Source organism: Nerophis ophidion, linkage group LG21 (assembly GCF_033978795.1).
Source record: "Nerophis ophidion isolate RoL-2023_Sa linkage group LG21, RoL_Noph_v1.0, whole genome shotgun sequence".
NCBI lineage: Eukaryota > Metazoa > Chordata > Actinopteri > Syngnathiformes > Syngnathidae > Nerophis > Nerophis ophidion.
In genome coordinates, this window is record NC_084631.1 from 32,065,745 (window position 1) to 32,092,875 (window position 27,131).

Sequence of the window (27,131 nt, forward strand, 5' to 3'; positions counted from 1 at the left end):
TAATAATGACATGATTGAAACAGGTGCATGAATGAGGCAGGTGATACTAATGGGTCGTCATGGTGACAAAACAAACAAGTGTGCGTAAAAACAGGAACTAATGGAGTTTTAACCACAAGCTCGACCATGCACAACCCTGACATCTGCCTCGGAGACTTATGTGTAAATAATATGCGTCCTTAAATGTATGATACTTGTGCATTTTTACACTGCAATTTTGTTCCAATTAAGTAGCGTGTTTGCTTAGCTGTTGCGTAGGTGCTCGCAGCCTATATCATGCCGTGTTTACTTTTCGTGAATGACTTGAGTAAAATGGAAGAAACTGGGTGTTTGTTGGAGGACATTTAGATGCTCACTGTCTTGCACAATACACACTCTGTATGTCGGCTGTTGTCGCGATCCCAGGGTGCAGAGAAGGCAAATGTGCAGGCAGAAGGTCGTTTAATTAGGAACCGGAACGTGACGCAGGTGTAGCAGGAAACCAGGACTAACGAAGCAGCACTGAAGGCGGGAACAAGGTGGAACTAAATAGAACAAATGAGCAAAGAGGGAACAGGTGTGTCGGCAGTGCAAGGAAAGGTGCCATCAACACAGAGACCAAACAGGAAATAGTAACAAAATAAGAGCATCGGAACAGGGAAAAAAAAGCACTTTTTCAAGATTTCTTGTAATCAGTCCATATTTTTGGTACGTTAGATGAAATCTTGACCTGGAAATAAAAGCCCAAACTGTCACATGGTATCATGACCGCTGCAGCACTGCCTGTTTTGGAGATTTCAGGTTTTTTGGATTGATTGAAACTTTTATTAGTAGATTGACAATTGACCACTAATTGGTCACAACCAAATAAGGTTTTCAACTTGTTTAAGTCGGGGTCCACGTTAATTAGGCTGACCATATTTTGAAATCCCAAAAAGAGGACAGATATATGCGTGCCAAGGCCGGGACTAGGCGAACAATTGCCAATGATACTTGAACTCGCTTTATAAATAATAAATGTATTTAAATAAAACATTTTTTGTCCTCTGTTGACAGCAGTGTTGGCGCTAGGAATTTTCAAAATGGGGTCCCAGGGACCCCGTCAAGTCATAAAAATGGGATCCCACAGTATATTTTTGGGGTCCCACTTTATTGTAAGCATTTTGAAAACAAATGATAAACATATGCATTGTCCTGTTATATCTCACATTTTATATTGTTTTTTGGAAAAAGGTTGTCATAAAATGTACTAAGTCCATTAAAAGAAATAATAAAAAAAAGAAGACAAATTTGTATGCATATGTAAATATATTCAGTTATAAACATTCATTCACTTTCTTCTTTCCTTCATGGATCAAAAGCAGTCCTGGGCAAATTAAGGCCCGGGGGCCACATGCGGCCCTTTGAGCTTTTCAATCTGGCCCGCCGGACATTCCCAAATATTTTTTTAGATCTTTAAGATGGAAACTGTAGCCGTGGTAATGTTTTCTAATGACCGTAAGTCTTCAACTATACAAAGCATTTAAATAGTTGGAATCTGCGCTTATGGATGGTCATCTAATTAGTTACTATGGTCATCTAATTAGTTACTATGGTCATCTAGTTAGTTACTATTGTCATCTAATTAGTTACTATGGTCATCTAATTAGTTACTATGGTCATCTAATTAGTCACTATTTTCATCTAATTAGTTACTATGGTCATTTAGTTAGTTACTATGGTCATTTAGTTAGTTACTATGTTCATCTAATTAGTTACTATGGTCATCCCATTAGTTACTATGGTCATCTAATTAGTTACTATGGTCATCTAATTAGTTACTATGGTCATTTAGTTAGTTACTATGGTCATCTAATTAGTTACTATTTTCATCTCATTAGTTACTATGGTCATCTAATTAGTTACTATGGTCATCTAATTAGTTACTATGGTCATCTAGTTAGTTACTATGGTCATCTAATCAGTTACTATGGTCATCCCATTAGTTACTATGGTCATCCCATTAGTTACTATGGTCATCTAATTAGTTACTATGGTCATCTAGTTAGTTACTATGGTCATCTAATTAGTTACTATGGTCATCTAATTAGTTACTATGGTCATCCCATTAGTTACTCTGGTCATCTAATTAGTTACTATGGTCATCCCCTTAGTTACTATGGTCATCTAATTAGTTACTATGGTCATCTAATTAGTTACTATGGTCATCCCCTTAGTTACTATTTTCATCTAATTAGTTACTATGGTCTTCCCATCAGTTACTATGGTCATCCCATTAGTTACTATGGTCATCTAATTAGTTAGTATGGTCATCTAATTAGTTACTATGGTCATCTCATTAGTTACTATGGTCATCTAATTAGTTACTATGGTCATCTAGTTAGTTACTACGGTCATCTAATTAGTTACTATGGTCATCTAATTAGTTACTATGGTCATCTAATTAGTTACTATGGTCATCCCATTAGTTACTCTGGTCATCTAATTAGTTACTATGGTCATCCCCTTAGTTACTATGGTCATCTAATTAGTTACTATGGTCATCCCATTAGTTACTATGGTCATCTAATTAGTTACTATGGTCATCCCCTTAGTTACTATTGTCATCTAATTAGTTACTATGGTCTTCCCATCAGTTACTATGGTCATCCCATTAGTTACTATGGTCATCTAATTAGTTAGTATGGTCATCTAATTAGTTACTATGGTCATCTCATTAGTTACTATGGTCATCTAATTAGTTACTATGGTCATCTAGTTAGTTACTACGGTCATCTAATTAGTTACTATGGTCATCTAATTAGTTACTATGGTCATCTCATTAGTTACTATGGTCATCTAATTAGTTACTATGGTCATCTAGTTAGTTACTACGGTCATCTAATTAGTTACTATGGTCATCTAATTAGTTACTATGGTCATCTAATTAGTTACTATGGTCATCTCATTAGTTACTATGGTCATCTAATTAGTCACTATGGTCATCTAATTAGTTACTATGGTCATCTCATTAGTTACTATGGTCGTCTAGGTCACAGCAGCTCAGACGAGGCACCAAACAGTGTGGGCGGGAAGCGTTTCCACAGACGCGGAAGGAGATTTTCACAGCAAAGTTCCAAAGCTCAGTAATATATAGAATAGAAGGTACTTTATTTATCCCTGTGGGAAATTCAGCAAATATCAGATGTATCAGATTTTAGGTGGGTTTATTTGCGTTCATATTTCACTGTTTGTTGCGTTTCACTTGATTGTAAAATATGTAGATCGAAAGAGGTGTGACGTTCATATGTTGTCAATATTCAGTGTTTTATCCTTCATAGAAAAATTTAAAATTCCAGCACGTTTTTTAAGGCGGTCTGTCATAACGTTTTTAGCATTCAATCAGACATTATTGTAAGGATTTGTATTAGTGTTCCTAAAAATAGATATACCGGCCCCCAGACACATATTTTTTTCTCTAAATTTGGCCCCCGAGTCCAAATAATTGCCCAGGCCTGATCTAAACTTTAACACTGCTGGTAATTTTTTCCATGTTTTTATTGAATAAGTTGTAGGTGTTATTATTTCAGTATGAAAGTGTTAAAAGTGTATTACACTTTTTTTTAATGTTGTTTTTTTGTTTGTTTGTTTTCTGCCCTTTTTTGTCAAACAAAACTATGTTTTTTTTATGGAAAACAACACAAAATATGTAAAATCTTCCACCCAAATTATTTTTCAAAGTGGACTATTTGATGTGACATAATCGGGGTTGAGGTTTTAGGGCAGTGGTCGGGAACCTTTTTGGCTGAGAAAGCCAAAAAGCTAAATGTTTTAAAATATATTTCCGTAAGAGCCATATAATATTTTTTTTTAAACACTGAACACAACTAAACATGTGCATTTTTAAGTAAGACCAACATTTCTAGAGTATAACAGGTCTCATATTCTTTGTAATAACATTGTTATTCTGAAGCTAACTGTGGAGGGGGCGTGGCCTGCGGGCCTGCAGCGACAGGTGCGTAAACGGCCCACCTGGGCCTTGTTATCTAATCACCTGTCGCTCTGTTATAAGCAGCAGCCAGGAGGAGAGACTGGATTGGGGCTGGAAATACTATTGCTGGAAAGCAACTGAGAGACTTATTGAAAAATAAAACAATATTGTAACCCTGAAACAGGCTCTCATGTCGGTGCTTTGGGGTCTGAAAGAACCCCCAGAAGGGCAAGCCCCACACTAACCAATAATTAATAAATAACTTCTTACCATTAACGCAACGTCTTGAATAGGTGCGGTAGAAAACCGATAGATGGATTAAAAATGCATGAGAATGTTTTATAATTTTAACATTATTTTTAACACTGTGATTACAAGTGGAATTATTCATTACTTATCGTTTTAAGCAACGTCAGGTCAGATTTATCAGAGAGCCAGATGCAGTCATCAAAAGAGCCACATCTGGCTCTAGAGCCATAGGTTCCCTACCCCTGTTTTAGGTGATAGCGGGAGGTGTATACCGTAGCATCCCGTTGTTTATGTTGTGTTACGGTGTGGATGTTCTCCCGAAATGTGTTTGTCATTCTTCTTTGGTTTGGGTTCACAGTGTGGCGCATATTTGTAACAGTGTTAAAGTTGTTTATACGGCAATCCGCAGTGTGACCTGCATGGCCGTTGACCAAGTATGCCTTGATTAACAGTCAACCCATTGCCTCGCATCCTCACGAATGTTGCTGCTTGTGGACACCTTCACAATTTGTCCTGTTTTTAACCCCTTCTTAACCCTGTACGTGCATTGAAAATACGCGCAACCGTGACTCAAAACACCAGACATTTGAGGTATTTAAGAAGCCCCACCCGGACAGCCCAGACAATCCCGCAAAAAGAGGACATGTCCAGGGAGAAGAGGACGTATGGTCAGTCTAACGTTAATCAATTTACGGTAAAGCCGGTGCAAGCCGACACAATTGGATGTGTTTATAAATTTTGATATCAACATGTCTGTTCATGTTTTTCATGTTTTGTTCTGGATTGGCACAAAATAAGTCACGTTTATTGTGTGCACTAATATAACAGAATAATGCAAGAGTGAAAAGAAGCCGCCATTCAACAACGAACCGTAGTATTATACGAAAGAATGAATTATTAGTTATCTGTTTTTACGGGGGAATTGGTCACATTTTATATGGCATTTAAATGGATAGAGGAAAATAAAGCAAGGACAGCAGTCGTGTCAGCATGAAAAAAACATAGCATCAGAAACAAGACAAGATTTAGTCTATAAAATAGTTCAGGCAATCTGCAGAATAGATGAAGCGGGAGGTGTGGTAACATTCCTCTGGGTTCCTGCTCACGTACGCAAAACAAGCAAGCATGAAAACAGAAGTTAACATGGAGGTGGACCACATTAAAGAAGTCCATCCATCTTCTTCCGCTTATCCAAAGTCGGGTCACGGGGGCAGCAGCCTAAGCAGGGAAGCACAGACTTCCCTCACCCCAGCCACTTCGTCCAGCTCCTCCCGGGGGATCCTGAGGCGTTCCCAGGCCAGCCGAGAGACATAGTCTTCCCCAACGTGTCCTGGGTCTTCCCCGTCGCCTCGTGAGGCGTTCGGGTGGAATCCTGACCAAGTGACTGAACCACCTCATATGGCTCCTCTCAATGTGGAGGAGCAGCGGCTTTATGGCAGTAGAGTGTTTAAAATGTGTTTAGCAGCAGTTCCTACTGAGAGTGGCGCTTTCCGTCATTTTCAGTAGACTGCGTTGCCTCTTCCTCTCACGGGAGATGTACCCAGGAATGGGGCAATATTCCGTACCAACCCAAAAAAGTGTTCGTCGACAAAAGCCGGTGACGTCCTATTTAAAAAAAAAAAGTGTACTATTATTGATAAACTGTGCGTTGAGATTCGTCGACATTTTTGACAGATACAGTAAGAAAGGGATTCATACGGTCCCGTTTGTCACGGTTTACCCGACACGTGAAACGTGACAAATTAGGGGTTGTAGTATCCACTTGGGCTGCCGGATGGCAGTGGAGTGTTAAGTATTTTAAAACATGTTTTGCGGCAGTTCTTACTTAGAGTGGCGCTTTCCGTCATTTTCAGCCGACTGCTTTGCATCTTCCTCTCACGGGAGATCTACCCAGGAATGGGGCGATATAGCTGCCTTCCCTACTGTACCAACAATACAATTCCAGTGGCAGGATAATTGGAATAAAAAAACAAAATGTAGTGAGTATTGCAAAGTCCAGAGGAGAGGAGGAATAGAAATAGGAAGGAAGAAGACATTATTACTAGAATAAGATGAGGACATACGTATCTAAATAGTTGATTGACATTGAAAGGAAACAAAATACAGGACTGTGTTGTCATCAGATAGAAAGTGTAGGACATGTTTTAATACATTGTAGGAAATACAATAGAGAGAGGCGAATACTGGAAAGTAAGTTAGTGGAAGAGAATATTAGGTTAGCAGTGGAAGATATTTTAGGATTGCACTCAGAACACACAAGTTAGAATAGAATAGAATACAGTTTTTGTTGTCATTATTACAGTGAACAGTTTCAAAGAATATATATATATATATATATATATATATATATATATATATATATATATATATAGACGACCGGAATGACAATCAGCACCTCCAAGTCCGAGTCCATGGTTCTCGCCCGGAAAAGGGTGGAGTGCCATCTCAGGGTTGGGGAGGAGACACTGCCCCAAGTGGAGGAGTTCAAGTACCTAGTAGTCTTGTACACGAGTGAGGGAAGAGTGGATCGTGAGATCGACAGGCGGATCGGTGCGGCGTCTTCAGTAATGCGGACGTTGTATCGATCCGTTGTGGTGAAGAAGGAGCTGAGCCGGAAGGCAAAGCTCTCAATTTACCGGTCGATCTACGTTCCCATCTTCACCTATGGTCATGGGCTTTGGGTCATGACCGAAAGGATAAGATCATGGGTACAAGCCCCAAATGAGTTTCTTCCACCGTGTGGCGGGGCTCTCCCTTAGAGATAGGGTGAGAAGCTCTGCCATCCGGGAGGAACTCAAAGTAAAGCCGCTGCTCCTCCACATGGAGAGGAGCCAGATGAGGTGGCTCAGGCATCTGGTCAGGATGCCACCCGAACGCCTCCCTAGGGAGGTGTTTAGGGCACGTCCAACCGGTAGGAGGCCACGGGGAAGACCCAGGACACGTTGGGAAGACTATGTCTCCCAACTGGCCTGGGAACGCCTCAGGATCCCCTGGGAACAGCTAGACAAAGTGGCTGGGGAGAGGGAAGTCTGGGCTTCCCTACTTAGGCTGCTGCCCCCGCGACCCGACCTCGGATAAGCGGAAGATGATGGATATATATATATATATATATATATATATATATATATAAATAAATAAAAGGTAGTTGCACACCAGAAGGTTGCTTGCCAACGGCCATTAAACAAAAGACGAAGAAGAAGGCGCAATGTGCCAGAATGTTGTGATTTCCTACAGTCGCGAAGGCAACATGCATGGCTGTCATGGCTGAGTGGACTTCCTTGGTGTTTCGGCATGTTTGCAACCGACAGTAGCCTGCTTTCTTTCCGCCAGGGAGGACATTGTTGACCAACTCGGCATCTTTGACACGTCCGTGGGTGGAAATGACCACACAGGCTGTGATTGTAAGTAGTGTACCTGCCCCAACACTCACCTGCCTTCCACATGCTAATCAAACTCCTAGTATGAGCTAACAATTATGGATGTCACGTTGAACTGCGGTCAAACAGCCCACGATGTGTATTACCGTTTGAAGTGGAAATGATTTGAGTGATAACACTTTTGTAAACCCACGGACTGGAGGAATGAGCTAGCGCGCTCGCTAGCTGAAATGCTAACATAAACACAAGAGATTAACAATTTTCCCCAACATATTACTGTCTGAGTAACTAATAGTGCATATTAAAGGCCTACTGAAATGAGATGTTCTTATTTAAACGGGGATAGCAGGTCCATTTTATGTGTCATACTTGATCATTTCGTGATATTGCCATATTTTTGCTGAACGGATTTAGTAGAGAACATTGAAAAGTTCGCCACTTTTGGTCTAATAGAAAAGCCCTGCCTGTACCGGAAGTATGTGCGCGTGACGTCACGAGTTGCAGGGCTGCACATATATTCACATTGTTTATAATGGGAGCCACCAGCAGTAAGAGCAATTCGGACCGAGAAAGCGACAATTTCCTCATTAATTTGAGCAAGGATGAAAGATTTGTGAATTAAGATATTGATAGTGAAGGAATAGAAAAAAAAAATAAAAAAGTGACGGCTACAGGCAACGTCCGAGAAGCCAAAGTCTTTGGGTTCCGGGGGGAGTATGGTTGCAAAGCTGAAACTTAAATGAATTGATGGAAGGACACCACCAGGAGTGGAGCCTGCGGCTTAATTTGACTCAACACGGGGATAGCAGGTCCATTCTATGTGTCATACTTGATCATTTCGTGATATTGCCATATTTTTGCTGAAAGGATTTAGTAGAGAACATCGAAAAGTTCGCCACTTTTGGTCTAATAGAAAAGCCCCGCCTGTACCGGAAGTATGTGCGCGTGACGTCACGAGTTGCAGGGCTAGATACATATTCACATTGTTTATAATGGGAGCCACCAGCAGTAAGAGCAATTCGGACCGAGAAAGCGACAATTTCCCCATTAATTTGAGCGAGGATGAAAGATTAGTGAATTAGGATATTGATAGTGAAGGAATAGAAAAAAAAAAAAAAAGCGACGGCTCCGGGCAACGTCCGGGAAACCAAAGTCTTTGGGTTCCGGGGGCAGTATGGTTGCAAAGCCGAAACTTAAATGAATTGATGGAAGGACACCACCAGGAGTAGAGGCTGCGGCTTAATTTGACCCAACACGGGGAACCTTTTTGGAAATAAAAACCGATATTGTGTCAACTTTTTTTATTATTGGTGACAAAGTTTTTATATTTAATTATTATTGTTAGTAAGAAAAATTAAGCTTTTTCTCACTACACACCTTTTTTTGCTGGTATTATCTTACATTTTTCTCACATTTCTTACACTTATCAATCAACGTTTATTTATATAGCCCTTAATCACAAGTGTCTCAAAGGGCTGCACAAGCCGCAGCGATATTAAAACAATATTCCCTAATCTAAATACAAATAGAGCGACTAAGATATTTAATAGTGCACATTAAACCTACAAGCTGTGCTCTCTTTGAGATTGATCATGCTCTAATATTGGGGATGTGTGGATCGATACTGAAATATTGATACCAGATCTTTTTGCTCTAATATCGATTGTCAAATCAAAATATCGATGCTTATGATACTTTAGGTCAAAGGTGTGAAAACTTTTTCCTGTGCGGGGTCCATATTGACATTTTATTTTGTAAATATAATCAGATATTGTATCAACTTTGTATTATTGGTGACAAACTATATATAATTATTATTGTTAGTTAGAAACATTAATGTTTTTCTCACGACATGCCTTTTTTTGCAGTTTTTTTTCTTACAATTTTCCTACCTTTTTCCCCTTGTAAGAAAATAATCCCATTGTGTAATTCCATAACTTAGAACAGGGTTGTCAAACTCATTTTAGCTCAGGGGCCGCATGGAGGAAAATCTGTGTACACGCGGGCCGGACTATTAAAACAAAAAATAAAGACGGCTTCAGATTTTTGTAATTGTCTTACTTTGGCCAAAAATAGAACAAACACATTCTGAAAATATTACAATAAAAATATAGAAAAAAAATATTGACAGTGGTAAAGTTTATATCCATGAAGGAAAGAAAAAAAAGGAACAAATACATTTACATATGCATAAAATGGGTTTTCTTTTGTATTATTTTTAATTAATTAAATACCGTTTATGACAACCTTTTTCCCAAACACAATACAGAATGTGAGATGAAACAGGATAATACATACATTCATCATTTGTTTTCAAAACACTTACAAAAAAAATAGGACCCCAAAAATTTACTGTGGGACCCCATTTTTATGACTTGATCGATATCGTCGATACCAGCCTACATTTTTTTGGTATCATATCGGAAAGAAAATCCGCGGTATCGTACATCACAAATTACTATAAAAGGACGTGACGAACACAACAGACATTTTTTCTTCATTAAAAACCACAAAAACCTTTACAATAAAAACAGAAGAAGATAAACATGTTTAATCACTCAAATAAAAATTATATGGCTCTTGAGTAGCCAGAACAATATAATTATATAACATATTTATCCTGCCAAGAAAGTCTATTGTGTGGCTTTTTATTTATTTATTTTTGTCAATAAACCTTGCTGTGTAGGAGTACTTGTTGAGCACATCCAACAATGCGGTAATAATGATAACCGTGTTTTGAAACATTCATGTGACATCCCTACTAACAATACATGCAGCTGGGAGTCAGTTGTAGAAAAGCAAAGAAAAAAACCCCATCTGCCTTTAAGTAAGCCATAGCGACGTTATTGTAAGAGCGAACACTAAGGAACTACTTTTTCTGGCGTCGTAACGCATCACTTTGCTCTCCGGACCACTAAAGCTGCTATAAGAAAGGACTTGAGCTATTTCTGCTGCTGCTGTTTTGTCTTTGAGTTATTAAAAGTTAATGCTGGGTTATAAATCATGCATCTTACCTGTAAAATAGAAGGTCGTGGCAAGAAGCTGAGACGTTGGCACTACCAACTTCACTTTCAACTAATGGAATACAGCACAAAACCCAGCGACGTCGCTCCGGAGCATTTTTTATCCGAGGGAATTATTTTTTTATTGAAAAGTGCTGAAAGATACAACCCTCCCACCAGAGAGCCTTTGTTCACGCAACCAACCTTGCTTCGCGACTTTCGACATAAACAAATATTGAACGTTTTTCTTACTGATATTGATTACTTGTCTAATGCAATACATGTATTGATGTTGTTTTATCAAAAAAAAAATCAAAAAAAAAAAATATATATATATGTATGTATATACTGTATATATACACATTTGTATATTGATATTGATGTATATTTTATACATATATTTATCTAAATATAGATATATTTATAAATATTTAGGTGTTAAAAGTTAAAATACCAATGATTGTCACACACACACTAGCTGTGGCGAAATTATTCACTGCATTTGACCCATCACCCTTGATCACCCCCCTGGGAGTTGAGGGGAGCAGTGAGCAGCAATGGTGGGTGTGCCCATTAATCGTTTTTTGGTGATTTAATCCCCAATTCTAACCCTTGATCCCAAGGGAGGTAATGAGTCCCATTTTTATAGTCTTTGTTATGACTCGGCCGGGGTGTGTGTGTATATAAAGAAAATAATGTTTGCCTTGGTGCCCTAAAATATGAGCATCCTTTAAACGCCTACTGAATTGAAATGTTCTTATTTGAACGGGAATAGCAGGTCCATTCTATGTGTCATACTTGATCATTTTGCGATATTGCCATATTTTTGCTGAAAGGATTTAGTAGAGAACATCCACGATAAAGTTTGCAACTTTTGGTCGCTAATAGAAAAGCCTTGCCTGTACTTGTATGTGCGCGTGACATCACGAGTTGCAGGGCTCCACACATATTTACATTGTTTATAATGGGAGCCACCAGCAGTAAGAGCAATTCGGACCGAGAAAGCGATAATTTCCCCATTAATTTGAGCGAGGATGAAAGATTTGTGAATTAGGATATTGATAGTGAAGGACGAGGAAAAAAACAAACAAACAGCGGCGGCAGTGTGAGCGTTTCAGATGTAATTAGACACATTTACTAGGATAATTCTGGAAGATCCCTTATCTGCTTATTGTTTTAATAGTGTTTTAGTGAGATTTTAAAGATTGTAAAGACATGCCTCGAGGTCGGATGGTTGCGGTGAACACGAAGTGTCTCAGAGAAGAGCCAAGCTCACAGCTGCCTTTTAAACAGCTGCTGCAGGACAACAAATAATCCAATGATTTCTCCGGTAAGATATTTATCACAATTTCCCCATCCAAAAACATGCTGGTTGACGTAGAGAAAACATGTTCACTTGACCGCTCCGCTTCACAACAAACAAAGAAACACCGGCTGTGTCTCGGTGCTAAAGACAGCTGCAATCCACCGCTTTCCACCAACAGCATTGTTCTTTATAGTCTCCATTATTAAATGAACAAATTGCAAAAGATTCAGCAACACAGATGTCCAAAATACTGTGTAATTATGCGATTAAAGCAGACGACTTTTAGCCGCGAGTGGTGCAGCTGCTAATATTTCCTGACAGTCCGTGACGTCACACGTACGCATCATCATTCCGCGACGTTTTCAACAAGAAACTCGCGGGAAATTTAAAATTGCAATTTAGTAAACTAAAAAGGCCGTATTTGCATGTGTTGCAATGTTAATATTTCATCATTGATATATAAACTATCAGACTGCGTGGTGGGTAGTAGTGGGTTTCAGTAGGCCTTTAAGGTAACACTTGCCTTGACCTTAAAAAGTTATAATCTGAGGCCTGTATATGTACAGAATACAATTGTGTTTATTTCATCGATTTTTGAAAATTAGGAATCAATTTGGAATCGGAATAAATAAGAACCGCAATTCGGATGTGAATCTTTTTTTTTATGCACCCCGAGCACTGCGATGAAAGCGTGGCATTTGGCTCACGTGTAATTAAGTCCCCCCCATGGTGATGCCGTCCGTCGCCATGGAGAAAGAGCGTTCTCCGGGGATGCAGCAGAGGTCAGAATAAGAGAGTCCAGGGCTCAAGGGCAGAATACACGCTGACGGAGTGGAAGCCAGGAAGGGCTTTTCACATCTGGCCTCAAGAGTCCCAGTGATTAGAGAACCTCTCGGCTGTTTCTTTTTCCTCGGGGAGCGGGTGATTAGTGTGCTCGTGGTGTGTCACTCGTGGCCTCCGGAGCAAACGTGTGGACAAATAACCCTGGCAGACAAGTGAAGCGTGGACAGATGAGTATACACAGTTAAGAAAGTGTCCGTCATGTCTCGTTTCAAAGGATTTCACATGATTATTAGTGAAAGGACTGAACGCTTGTCTTGTTGAAGCTGATTTATTGCAAAGTTGCCCACCATGGTGGACTTCCACCCTTTGTTCTCATAGGAAACTATGTGGAGTCATTTTGTTCCAGGGTCAAACTCTCGCTGCCATAAAGCTTTTATCAACCGTACATGTTTTAAGTACCGTATTTTCCGCACTATAAGGCGCACCGGATTATAAGGCGCACCTTCAATGAATGGCCTATTTTAAAACTTTGGCGTGGCGCAGTGGAAGAGTGGCCGTGCGCAACCCGAGGGTCCCTGGTTCAATCCCCACTTCGTACCAACCTCGTCACGTCCGTTGTGTCCTGAGCAAGACACTTCACCCTTGCTCCTGATGGGTGCTGGTTAGCGCCTTGCATGGCAGCTCCCTCCATCAGTGTGTGAATGTGTGTGTGAATGGGTAAATGTGGAAGTAGTGTCAAAGCGCTTTGAGTACCTTGAAGGTAGAAAAGCGCTATACAACTAAAACCCATTTATTTATCTATAAGACACCTAGAATAAATGCAACAGTAGAGGCTGGGGTTACGTTATGCATCTTTTAGATAAGTGGTTCTTAACCTTGTTGGAGGTACTGAACCCCACCAGTTTCATAAGCACATTCACCGAACCCTTCTTTAGTGAAAAATAAATTATTTTTTTTTCAAATTCAAGACAAAGTTATGTTTTTGGTAACACTTTAGTATGGGGAACATATTCTAAGTAACAAAGACTTAATTTATAAGGGTTAGGGCCAGGGTTAGAGGGTTAGGGTTATATTAAGTCCATGCCGAATAAGGCATTAATACGTACTTAATAATAACTAGTTAAGAGCCAATATGTTATTAATTTGCATGTTAATAAGCAACTAATTAATGGTGAATATATTCCCCATACTAAAGCGTTACCATGTTTATTTACTGGTGCACAAAATGAACCGTGCATGATCATCACCTCTTTCAAAGAACAAAACCAACACAGTGCATGAACTCTCAACAAATTACACACCTGCAAATCAGTGTGACTTCTGCTGTCGCCGTATCCGTAATACGCCGATAGGGAGAAGTTTTTATTTACACGATGAGTCGGGTGTGTTTTGACCTCCGCCGAACCCCTGAGTCCGACTCGCCGAACCCCTAATGTTCGATCGAACCCAAGTTAAGAACCACTGCTTTAGATGGAGCTGGGCTAAAGGGAATGTCAAATAAACAGTCAGATAGGTCAGTCAAACTTTATTAATAGATTACAAACCAGCGTTCTGACTACTCCGTTCACTCCCAAAATGAACAAACAGCTGTTTTATTATTTTCCCCGATTCAATAAACACGTAAAAAACAGTCTGATACTGTTATGGTAAATAAAAAATTTGTGAAATCACAATATAGTAACTTTCGGAATTGTGCAAAGCAATAATATATCAATAACTCAACGTTGCTCAAACAATAAGTCACACAACACAACACACAAAATAAACATGTAAAGCTCACTTTATTAAGTTATTCCTCATCCACGAATCCCTCAAATTCTTCTTCTTCAGTGTTTGAATTAAACAGTTGGGCAAATACGGCATCCAACATGCCCGGCTCTGTCTCGTCGAAGTCCTCATTAAACGAGTCAGTGTCGCTGCTGTTAATGTTAAATTCTCTCGCTGCTGCTCTATTCCCGTCTTCTACTTTGTGACTGATCGCCTTGAGTTTAAACTCTGCGTCGTTAGCGTGTCTCTTAATAGGAGCCTTTTTGGGGTCTATACATAAACACACGGCACGCCTCCCGCAGTCATATATCCCAGCATGCACTGCAAGCTTCTTCTTCTACGAGGGAAAATAAGGCAGGGGGCTGCTTACCGTAGTTGCGAGACCTCTTGTGGCATGTTTAATTCGGACACTGAAGAAGAAGAATTTGAGGGATTCGTGGATGAGGAATAACCTGAAGGCCTACTGAAATGATATTTTCTTATTTAAACGAGGATAGCAGGTCATACTTGATCATTTCGCGATATTGCCATATTTTTGCTGAAAGGATTTAGTAGAGAACATCGACGATAAAGTTCGCAACTTTTGGTTTGTAATATAAAAGCCTTGCCTGTACCGAAAGTAGCAGACGATGTGCGCGTGACGTCACTGGTTGTGGAGCTCCTCACATCCGCACAATGTTTACAATCATGGACACAAGCAGCTAGAGCGATTCGGACCGAGAAAGCGACAATTTCCCCGTTAATTTGAGCGAGGATGAAAGATTCGTGGATGAGGATAGTGAGAGTGAAGGACTAGAAGAAAAGAAAAGAAAAAAAAAACAGACGAGGGCAGTGGGAGCGATTCAGATGTTATTAGACACATTTACTAGGATAATTCTGGAAAATCCCTTATCTGTTCCATATTAAAGCTTCACCGTCATCTTTAGGGAATTTAAACACCGGCTGTGTTTGTGTTGCTATAGCCGGCCGCAATACGCCGCTTTCCACCAACATCTTTCTTCGTTGTAGTCTCCATTATTAATTTAACAATTTGCAAAAGATTCAGCAACACAGATGTCCGTAAATCTGTGTAATTATGCGATTAGAGCAGACTATTTATAGCTTGGATTGGGCTGCAAGAACATGTCCGCTACAACCGGTCATCATTCCGCGACGTTTTCAACACGACACTTCGCGGGAAAATTAAAATTGCAATTTAGTAAACTAAACCGGTCGTATTGGCATGTGTTGCAATGTTAATATTTCATCGTTGATATATAAACTATCAGACTGCGTTGTGGGTAGTAGTGGGTTTCAGTAGGCCTTTAAGGAAGTGAGCTTTAGCAACGTTGAGTTATTGATATATTGTTATTGCTTTGCACTATTTGGAGACGTCGTTAAATGCAGTTCAGTGACAATTCCTGCTTTCCTGAAATCATGTCTCTCAATAGGAGCCATTTTGGGGTCTTTACATAATCACACAAATGGAAATGAAACGGCACGGCCTGGCGCAGTCATATATCCCAGCATGCACCGCGCGCTTCTTCTACGGGGGAAAATGAAATTGGCGGCTGCTTACCGTAGTTGGGAGACCTGTTGTGGCTCAATATTGGTCCATATATAAAACGCACCGGATTATAAGGCGCACTGTCAGCTTTTTAGAAGATTTGAGGTTTTTAGGTGCGCCTTATAGTGCGGAAAATACGGTAACATTTTAAAGGTCCATTCTTAGTCAAAATTGACCTTTTGAATGATGTTACAGCAGCAATAGGTCAGTAAAATCAGGGCCGCCTCTCCTTATGCCCCGCGATCCATGTAGGGCCTCATTTTGTGTACTGAATGACACAACCTCCTCCCTTCCTGCTCCAACACTGAAAAGAATGTAATGGGACATTTAAAGATGATTTAAAAAAAAGTATAACAAATTGTACATAGTGTATGCTACTTGTTAATATCACATAGGGCTGAAAACTATCACAATATACATTTTTTATATTGATGATTATTGATATTTTTGATGACCAGTGGAAATCAAGGACCAGGAGAAAAATAGATAAATGTTAACATTTTTATTTCAAATGTAACATTTCTCTGATTATGATGCCCTCAGGCAAAAAGGAAAGGAAATGTCAACGCAAAAATTTTAAAATCTCAATCAAATCAAATGACGTCCTAAAACAAAAAATAAGGAATATGTAAGAAATGCTTAATAAAGTGGAACAAATTAGTGTAAAGAGAGAGAAACCTGAGAAAAAATTTTTGCAGGATGGTATCATGATTTAATTTGGTCTGTAATTCTTAGTTAAGTATGAAAATAAATGTATGCTACATATAATTAATTAAATGTATTTGGACCAAGCTATTTTAAAGGAGCACATTTGTCATATTTTATTTGTTTGGTTCATACAGTCCTGTACTTAAGTTCTGACCTGTTGTTTCCGTACATCCGAATAGGGATACACACAGACATATATATATATATATATATATATAATAAATAAGAACCGCAATTCTTATTTATTATTATATATAATAATATGTAATATATAATAATATGTAGGTGTGTGAAAAATCACAAGACTACTTCATCTCTACAGAACTGTTTCATGAGGGGTTCCCTCAATCATCAGGAGATTTTAATGGGAGCATTCACATACAATGGTTAATATAGGGCACAGAGTGGGTGGGTACAGGCAGGCGTAGGGGCGTGGTGATTGGCTCATGTGTTACCTAGGAGGTGTTTCCGTCTGTGGCGGCATGTTGAAATGATTTCACTGCGCTTGTTGAGGGATGATAGATCTGGATGATATATAATAAACAGTTTCTCTTTTAAGCATAGGTTGCATCTTTTATTACCACTGTTGTAAGGTGTGCTAGATGCAAGAATTTGCCATGTTATTGAATATTCAACATTATTGTCTTTGAGGTTCCAAATGTGTTTGCTGAGTTCTGTAGAATTCCGCAAAGTCTGGTTTCTAAAGGAGGCGTTGTGATTATTCCATCTTGTTTTGAACGCTCCTTCGGTTAATCCTACGTACGTGTCAGATGTGTTAATGTCCTTGCGTGTTACCTTTGCTTGGTAAACGACTGATGTCTGTAAGCACCCTCCGTTGAGAGGGCAATCAGGTTTCTTGCGACAGTTACATTCCTTATTGGTTTCAGAGTCGTTTAGTCTGGGGGTGGGCAGTCCTTTTGCAATTGCTTTGTTGTGGTTTGAATATATATATATATATATATATATATATATATATATATATATATATATATAGTCAAGAAAACAAGAAAATAAGTATTTGAACACCCTGCAATTTTGCAAGTTCTCCCACTTAAAAAATCATGGAGGGGTCTGAAATTTTCACAGTAGGTGCATGTTCACTGTATTACAGATAACCTAAAAAGAAAAATATAGAAATCACAATCAATTAATTTTTTTAACAATTTATTCATGTGATACAGCTGTAAATAAGTATTTGAACACCTGTTTATCAGCTAAAATTCTGACCCTCAAAGACCTGTTAGTCTGCCTTTAAAAGTCTTCCTCCACTCCACTGTATTACCCTGAATCAAATGCACCTGTGTGAGGTCGTTAGCTGCATAAAGACATCTGTCCACCCCATACAATCAGTAAGACCCAAACATTCAGCATGGCTAAGAGCAAAGAGCTGTCCAAAGACACCAGAGACAAAATTGAACAACTCCACAAGGATGGAAAGGGCTACGGAGGTGGATCTACACCTGACATCCACTGTAATGATACCAAGTACAGGAGTGTATCCAGGCGATACTACTATGATTACATGAATATTTGTTTAGCATCACAAAATCTTATTTTATTTTTGTCATGTGTCCCTAAAAACATGAGGACTTTAAATAAGACCAATGTATGATCCTGTAACTACTTGGTATCGGATCGATACTTAAATTTGTGATATCAGCCAAAACTAATGTAAAGTATCAAACAGAAGAACAATTGACTATTACATTTGAACAGAAGTGTAGCTAGAACCTGTTAAAAGAGAAAGTAAGCAGATATCAGTAAATAAACACGTGGATTAATAATATTTTTTACAGTTTGTCCCTCGTAATGTTGACAAAATAATATTTTGATAAATGACACAATATGTTACTGCATATGTCAGCAGACTAATTAGGAGTCCTTGTCTGTTTACTTACTACTAAAAGACAAGTTGTCTTGTATGTTCACTATGTTATTTAAGGACAAAATTATGTACCCTAAGATATCTTTGTTAAAATTAAGCCAATAATGCCATTTTTGTGTCACCCTTTATTTTTCAAAGTATCAAAATATATTTTGGTACTGGTATCAAAATATTATTAAATGTATTTGCAGATGGTGTGTAGGGAAGTAACGGTTTGGTAGATATTGCGGTATTGCACTTTCAAAATCCTCACAATAATGCCGTGACGTGTGACTGTATCACACGAAAAGTTGGTGAGTGTAGTTTTTTTCTGGCTCTTTTTGCGTGAGCTGGTCTGAAATTCAACTACATCACCCACAATTCTCTGCGCATCGGGGGGCGCGCAATATAAGTGGAACAAAAATAGGGGAGAATTGTGTTTGCAGTTATTTCCGAAAAATCCCTCCATAACTTTATAAGTCATGTTGCCAACAAACCATAACATCTTTGGCGCTGGGAGCGTGGACACTGCTATCGCTGCGATGCAGCATTTCCAATCTTGTTTACACCATCTCTGTCGATTATGAATGACCGCTGAAAAGCAAAGTTTAAAAAAAAAAGGCAAGAACCACCCCTCGGATGGATTTGGGTTAAAAAAAAAAAAAACATCACTTGGGAATGTGTGAGGCAACCTGTGAAAGAATTGACATGTCTCACTTTGAAACTGCAATAAACTGTACGAGTGATGGACAGAATCGCCATGCTTCAAAGAAACAGAATGTAAGCACTGTTGCCACGGTTACTTTGAAAAAGTAATTTACAATATTTTCCGGACTATAGAGCACACCTGTATACAAGCCACAAGCAATAAATGTTCACATTTGTTTCCATATAGTATCTGCACCAGAGTATAAGCCGCAGATATATACATTGTGAATTTAAGTTACCGTATTTCCTTGAATGACCTCTTCTCATTCCTGCGCTTAATCAAAGCATGCGGTAAAAGTAAGCAGGCGCTAATAATTTTAAAACCTCCCCTTATCCCTGCGCTTACCAATGACTTGCACTAAAAAATGTATTGTGGTTTAAAAAAAAATATATATATATACATATATATATTATTCGTCCGCGGCCCGGTGGTTGGAGACCACTGCTCTACAGCATGTCATCGCGCCCACTTTTACACCACGCTGAATACATGATTATACGAGATTGCAATGCATACTTGGTCAACAGCCATACATTTTACACTGATGTTTGTGATATAAACAACTTTAAAACTCTTAATAATATGCGCCACACTCTGTGAACCCACACCAAGCACATTTCTGGAGAGCATTGGCTCTGTGGCACATTATAAACGCAGTATAGGGATTACCCATAATGCCGTGCAGCCGTGACTCTTGGCTATATTATACTCGTGCCCCCAACCCCGCCCACCTCAACCAACGCACGGAAAGAGAGGGGGGGTGGGGGGTGTTTGGTGCCAGCGGGTGTATGGACGGTGTAGCCAGGAGTCGTGGATGCATTGCATTCTGGGTAGGTGTTGTGTTGCGTTTGTGGTGTGTTGCAGGGCCGATGTTCTCCAGAAGTGTATTTCTCATCGTTTAATGTGGGTTCGCGGAGTGTTGCGCGTATTGGTAGGAGTGTTGAAGTTGTTTTATATCACAACCATTAGTGTGATCTGTATGGCTGTGGAGCAAGACCCCTGGTTTACATACGGTACAAGCAAAAACTATTCCACCATTTTGAATATGACAGCAGGGGAAGCGTCACTCTTGACATCACGAATTTGACCCGGCGGTAAAAGTAAGCATGCGTTTATTAATTTGGGGAGCGAGTTCTACCCGGCAGTTATTCAAAGCAGGCGTATATTACATGCCCGGCGGCTATTCAAGGAAATACGGTATTTACACAGAAACATTTTCTAAATGTTCATTTACATACCTTGATTGCTTCCAAACAGTGTCTGTAACATGGCAGTAAAACGGATGATCAAACAAAACAGAAGTCATGGTCATGGACCCACTAGCTGTGGAAGCTAGCTCTCCAATCAGCTAAACCAGGGGTCTCAAACTCAATTTTTGTGTATAATAACTCATTTCAAAACGTATAATATATGGAAAACATTTTTCTTCTAAAATTTAGTGGCTCAGTCACCATAATTTTACTGGGAAAATAAAAGTGGTATCATCTAAAGCAGGGGTCTCAAACTCAATTTACCTGGGGGCCACTGGATGCAGAAACTGGGTGAGGCTGAGCCGCGAGAAAAGATTTCTTAAAAAAATCGAACATGCACTTTTTAATGAATTCACCTTCTTTGAATGACTTTCCCGCTCTAGCAACATACTTACCAACTCTCGCAATCTTTCCGGGAAACACCCGAATATCAGTGCACCTCTCGACAATCTCCCAGGGCAATCATTCTCCCGGTTTTCACCCGGATAACAATATTAAGGGCATGCCGTGATGACACTGCCTTAAGCGTCCTCTACAACCTGCCGTCTCGTCCGCTTTTCCACCATATAAACAGCATGCCGGCCCAGTCAGATATTGTGTGAGGCTTCGGCTGATCCGCGGAAGTGACTGTAAGACATACTTGATCAACATTCATACAGGTCACATTGAGAGTGGCTGTATAAACAACTTTATCACTGTTACAAATATGCGCCACACTGTGAACCCACACCAAACAAGATTGACAAACACATTTCGGGAGAACATAACACAACATAAAAACAACAGAACAAATACCCAGAATCCAATGCAGCCCTAACTCTTCCGGGCTACAACAGGGGGCCGGGTTGGGGAGGGTGTATATTGTAGCCCGGAAGGGGTTCTGGATATTTGTTCTGTTATGTTTATGTTGTGTTACGTGGCGGATGTGCTCCCAAAATGTGTTTGTCAATCTTGTTTGGTGTGGGTTCACAGTGTGGCACATATTTGTAACAGTGTTTAAGTTGTTCATACTTCCACCCTCAGTGTGACCTGCGTGGCTGTTGACCAACTGTCTTGCAGTCTCTTGCTGCGTCTATTTAAGCCAAATACAACATGTGGCTGGGCTGGCATGCTGTTTGTACAGGATGTAGAGGACGCTACAAGCAGCGCCTCCACGGTGCCCCTTTATTATTGTTATTTGGGTGAAATTCGGGAGAATGATTACCCCTGGAGGGGCACTGAAAATTGGGAATCTCCCGGAAAAATAGAGAGTATACAAGTATGACGCTGTAAAGCGCCACTCATATAAAACTCGCGGGCCACACCATCAATACATTTTCATATTAAGGTGCGGGCCGCACAATAACGTATCGCTGGCCGCGTGTTTGAGACCCCTTAGCTAAACAGACTCAATAACTCCATAGTGATGTGTTGGTGAATTTACTGCGAAAACAATACAAAAACAATGCCATTGTAAGTTAATAATAGACACTCGTAAATGTGTTAGCATATTAGCAAATGCTAACGACCCAAGCTTGATTGCGTTTACGATGACGCGTACAAATATGCGAAAAAACACTAACAGACATCACACATGGGACGTTTGATAAGTATGAATTGTTGTAGTTATACTTTAAAACTTACAAACGTTGCTTGGAGTGATAAAGAATCCATACGAGTAAAAGCGCTATGGATGATTTAAGTTAAAGTTAAAGTACCAATGATTGTGATATTTGTCCTCCTCATTTGATCCATCCCCTTGTTCACCCCCTGGGAGGTGAGGGGAGCAGTGAGCAGCAGCAGTGCCGTGCCCAGGAATCATTTTTGGTGATTTAACCCCTAATTCCAACCCTTGATGCTGAGTGCAAAGCAGGAAGGTAATGGCTCCCATTTTTATAGTCTTTGATATGACTATAATCAATCTCAGGGCGGACACTCGATCCACTAGCCCACTGAGTCGGTGGCCTAGACTTGAAGATGAAACAGCACTTGGGGGCGGTATAGCTCGGTTGGTAGAGTGGCGGGGTTCCCGGTTTGATCCCCGCTTCTGCCATCCTAGTCACTGCCCTTGTGTCCTCGGGCAAGACACTTTACCCACCTGCTCCCAGTGCCAACCACACTGGTTTACATTTAACTTAGATATTGGGCTTCACCTTGTAATTAAAGTAGGTTGTGAGTTCAAACCCCGGCCAAATCATACCAAAGACTATAAAAATGGGACCCATTACCTTCCTGCTTGGCACTCAGCATCAAGGTTTGGAATTGGGGGTTAAATCACCAAAAATTATTCCCGGGCGCGGCCACCGCTGCTGCTCACTGTTCCCCTCACCTCCCAAGGGTGATGGGTCAAATGCACATGATAATTTCGCCACACCTAGTGTGTGTGTGACAATCATTGGTACTTTAACTATGTAAAAGCGCTTTGAGTCACTAGAGAAAAGCACAATATAAATATAATTCACTTCACTTCTACTTCCGGTTTAAAGCTTTAAACAGCAGGACGTCACAGTGGATGTACCGTGTTTTTCAGACTATACGTCGCAGTTTTTTTTTTATAGTTTGGCCGGGGGTGCGACTTATACTCAGGAGCGACTTATGTGTGAAATTATTAACACATTACCGTAAAATATCAAATAATATTATTTAGCTCATTCACATAAGAGACTAGAAGTATAAGATTTCATGGGATTTAGCGATTAGGAGTGACAGATTGTTTGGTAAACATATAGCATGTTCTATATGTTATAGTTATTTGAATGACTCTTACCATAATATGTTACATTAACATACCAGGCACCTTCTCAGTTGGTTATTTATGCGTCATATAACGTACACTTATTCAGCCTGTTATTCACTATTCTTTATTTATTTTAAATTGCCTTTCAAATGTCTATTCTTGGTGTTGGGTTTTATCAAATAAATTTCCCCCAAAAATGCGACTTATACTCCATATATGTTTTTTTCCTTCTTTATTACGCATTTTCCGCAGGCGCGACTTATACTCCGGAGCGATTTATACTCCGAAAAATATGGTACCCATCCTGCAAAGAGGATAAAACACAAGTGATTGTTGATACGGTGATGGTCCGAAACGAGCTCAAGTCCCCATTGGTCTTTCTCAACAAAGCACCCTTCACATATCACGGCAACCTACTTTCCGTCACGATGAATTGCCTCTCCAAACTGCCAAGGGGCTGCTCGAGACACCGACATAATTTAGTGGTAGGCTTAAGTCCAACGTAATCCACTACAGTCTCGCTCACACGCCCAAGCCACCCAGAAATACCCGGGACCCGCTCCATCTGTTGCGGCTGTTTAACCTCCTAATGTCTTTGCAGAGAAAGAAGACAGGATGAGGTTGAGGGCACGCGGGTGCTGTTTGCCAGACAGGAGTAAGAGATAACCGTGACAGCAACAAAGAGGTGAGGACGCCGCCCACCTGTCTTTTTGCCATAATAAGACTAATGTCAAGGTTTAAACCTGCTGCTTGCGCTGAAATTGATATTAGTCATCTTGCCGTGTTCGTCAAAGTTGTTCACCTTTTAGATAGTTTTTTTGCACGGCGAAACATGAACTGAATTGTGCATTACATCATTTTTGGAGGTAAATTCAAGTTAGCTAGCATAACTGTTCCTCTAATCCAGGTCCAGGGGTGTGAAAGTCATTTTAGCTCAGGGGCCACATGGAGGAAAATCTGTGCACACGCGGGCCTGTCTATTAAAATCATGGAATTAAAACATGTAGTCTTGTAGTTGTAGGAGATTTCTCAAAACCTCATCAGGAGTCCCGACAAAACCCCTAAATGACAGAAAATTCATATTTTTTCAAAACTTTTTTTCGCTAAAATGTTCTAAGGGCCCTTACACAAAAAACTTTAAACCGGCTTGGTTCAACAGTACACGTGTTGTAGTTGTAGGAAATGTCTCAAAACCTCGTCAGGTTTTGTCAGGTAAACGGCAGAAAATATGTATTTTTTGAAAACTTTTTTTCACAAAAATGTTGTAAAAAAATTAAAAAAACGACTTTCTACAGCAGCAAAATACTTGTGCTGAAGTTGTAGGAGATGTCTCTAAACCTCATCAGGAGTCCCGACAAAACCCGACAATTGCAGAAAATGCATATTTTTTGAAAACTTTTTTTACGTCGTAAGGGGGTGATACCCTTACACAAAAAATGTAAAAACGGACTGGCTTCAGCAGCACAAGTCCTGTAGTTGTAGGAGATGTCTCAAAACTTCATCAGGAGTCCTGACAAAACCCGTAAATGACAGAAAATTAATATTTTTGGTAAACTTTTTTTCGCTAAAATTTTGTATAAAAAAAAACTTAACACAAAAATATAAAAAAAAGACTTGCCTTATTAGCACAATACTTGTGCTGTAGTGGTTGGAGATATCTCAAAACTTCATTAGGAGTCTCAACAGAAACCAAAAATGGCGGAATATTAAACATTTAGAAAAAAATGTTTGCTAAAATCTCGTAAGGGGGGACACTTAAACATCCATCCATCCATCCATTTTACTACCGCTTATTCCCTTTGGGGTCGCAGGGGGCGCTGGCGCCTATCTCAGCTACAATCGGGCGGAAGGCGGGGTACACCCTGGACAAGTCGCCGCCTCACAATACGAAGGTCCTGAATAGTCAGACACTTACACAAACATTTAAAAAACTGACACTTTTCAGCAGCACAATACTTGTCCTGTAGTTGCAGGAGATGTCTCAAAACCTCATCAAGAGTTCCGAAAAAGGCAGAAAAAGGCATATTTTCTTAAAACTTTTTTTCGCTAAAATTTCGTAAGAAGGGACCCTTACACAAAAATTTCAAAAACGAAGTTGCTTCAGCAGTACAATACTTGTCCTGTAGTTGTAGGAGATGTCTCAAAACCTCATCAGGAGTCCCGACAAAACCCAAACATGGCAGAAAATTTATATTTTTTGAAATGGTATTTTTTGTAAAATGTTGTAAGGGGGGACGCTTACACAAAAAGGGTAAAAAACGGATTTGCTTCAGCAGCACAATACTTGTCCTGTAGTTTAGGAGATGTCTCAAAACCTCATCAGGAGTCCCGACAAAACCCGAACATGGCAGAAAATGTATATTTTTTGAAAACGTATTTTTGCTACAATGTTGTAAGGGGGGACGCTTACACAAAAAGGGTAAAAAAAAAACAGATTTGCTTCAGCCGCACAATACTTGTCCTATAGTTGTAGGAAATGTCTCAAAACCTCTTCAGGAGTCCCGACAAAACCTGTAAATGACAGAAAATTTAAATTTAATTTCATTTTATTTTATTTTTTGGGTAAAATGTAAGGGGGCACCCTTACACAAACATTTTAAAAACAGACAGGCTTCAGCAGCACAAGTCCTGTAGTTGTAGGGGATGTCTCAAAACCTCATCAGGAGTCCCGACAAAACCCTTAAATGACAGAAAATTAAAATTTTTTGGAAACCTTTTTTCGCTAAAATGTCGTATGGGGTGACCCTTAAACAAAAATGTAAAAAACGGACTTGCTTCAGCCGCACAATACTTGTGCTGTAGTTGTAGGAGATGTCTCAAAACCTCATCAGGAATCCGTACAAAACCCGTAAATGACAGAAAATTTATATTTTTTCCACAGTTTTTTTCTCTAAAATGTCATACGGGGAGAACCTTACACAAACATTTTAAAAACAGACTTGCCTCAGCAGCACAATACTTGTCCTGTAGTTGTAGATGTCTCAAAACCTCTTTAGGAGTCCCGACAAAACACAAAAATGGCAGAAAATAAATATTTTTGGTAAACTTTTTTTTGCTAAAATAAGGAAGGACGCTTACACAAACATTTTAAAAACGGACTTGCCTCAGCAGCCCAATACTTGTCCTCTGTAGTTGTAGGAGATGTCTGAAAAAACCTCATCAAGAGTCTCGACAAAACCCGTAAATGACTGAAAATTTTTATTTTTTAAAAACTTTTTTTCGCTAAAATGTCGTAAGGAGGGACGCTTGTGCATGTGCGCATTACACACGTGTCAATTTCCAGGCCTGGGGGCCACTTCTGGCCCCCCGGCATCATTTTTATGTCCCCTGATAATAATAATATGTGTCAACAAAGTACTTTATATTTTCTTGATATTTAATGTATTTGTTTATTCCATTTTGACAACAATTTGAGTTCTGCATGAAATTGCTTACCGTTTAAACATTAATATTAGCCAATTTTGCAACAAATATTGTATTTTTCAAACATTTAATATGTTGAAATAAAAACAAATACCCAAATAATAAATTTACTCAACATATTGACTTATGAAATCAGATCAAAAATGACAATAGATAGTTAAGTTTACGGTGTTTTCTACCTTATATTACTGTAAATTGAAAAAAGTCTACCGCCTCATTTCTCCAGTACAATTTTGGCCACTGATCTACCATTTTTTTTACTGTGAAATCTACTGTTGCTTTTACAGTATATCACTGTAAAAGGAAAAATGGTAACAAAGTTGTGGTTTTTTTACGGTGAAAAACTGTCAGGTGTTTATAAAAAAAAAACGGTACTATTTTTCGATTTACCGTAATATGTTGGGGGAAAAACACGGTATATTTTACAGTCCTATTCTAGTAACGGAATTGCCAGAGAGAATTACTCTAAATGTACACTTTTC

At 39.5% G+C, this 27,131-nt stretch overlaps 1 long non-coding RNA gene across 3 annotated transcripts in view; it reads left to right on the forward strand.

Annotated features, from left to right (window-relative positions):
• The first annotated feature begins 7,387 nt into the window (after positions 1-7,387).
• Positions 7,388-27,131, forward strand: part of LOC133539482 (uncharacterized) — an 86,911-nt gene continuing 67,167 nt past the window's right edge. For all 3 annotated transcript variants that reach the window (XR_009803397.1, XR_009803399.1, XR_009803398.1), the window contains exons 1-2: positions 7,388-7,599; positions 23,828-23,911. This is a non-coding gene — a long non-coding RNA (uncharacterized LOC133539482). The remainder of the gene's footprint in view (positions 7,600-23,827; positions 23,912-27,131) is intronic.